This window comes from Eurytemora carolleeae, unplaced genomic scaffold (assembly GCF_000591075.1).
Source record: "Eurytemora carolleeae unplaced genomic scaffold, Eaff_2.0 scaffold2544, whole genome shotgun sequence".
Classification (NCBI taxonomy): domain Eukaryota; kingdom Metazoa; phylum Arthropoda; class Copepoda; order Calanoida; family Temoridae; genus Eurytemora; species Eurytemora carolleeae.
Window position 1 is genome coordinate 11726 of NW_019398431.1, and position 764 is coordinate 12489.

Sequence of the window (764 nt, forward strand, 5' to 3'; positions counted from 1 at the left end):
CTACTGATTTTCACAGCCATGGCCGCAGCGCTCGGTCTCCTAGCCTGTTCTAGCCGTAGCGCACGGCCCCCTAGCCTGTCCTAGTCTCAGCGCTCGGCCCCCTTATAGCCATCCTAGCCGCAGCGCTCGGCCCCCTTTGTAGCCTGCGGCGCAACCTAACTTACCCTAAATTAATGGTAAAATAATTGTTAAATTTTTTTAATGTTAGAAGACGACATTAAATTAGTTTTATGATTCTATTTTTTTTGAGGCATTTCCGTGTTGAGTCGTTTCCGTGTTGAGGCGTTTCCATGTCACCTTTCAAAAACATGAGACTTGTAGAAATTAAATATGTTTCAAAACTATTCATCTATATATCTATATATCTATCTATCCATCTATCTATCTATCCAGAGCTGAAAACTTTACCCTAGAAACCAGAAGTCGTCCTTAGGACGTCATGAGGACGTCAATAATTACCAATGGGACGTCCGGCGACGTCGTATTTTAGGTGTTGAGGACGTGTTGAGGACGTTTAACGCAAGGATTCTTACGTCCTCACAACCTAATTTTTGAAGTCAAAATGACGTCACTTTGGACATCCAAATGACCAAACTTTTGACGTCCAAATGACCAAACTTTTGACGTCCAAATGACCAAACTTTTGACGTCCAAATGACCAAAGTTTGGACGTCCAAATCACCAAACTAGATATTTATTTATCCTATTTATTAACCACTGAGCAGAGTCTAATTTATTCTATTATTACTGCTACACGTTGACCC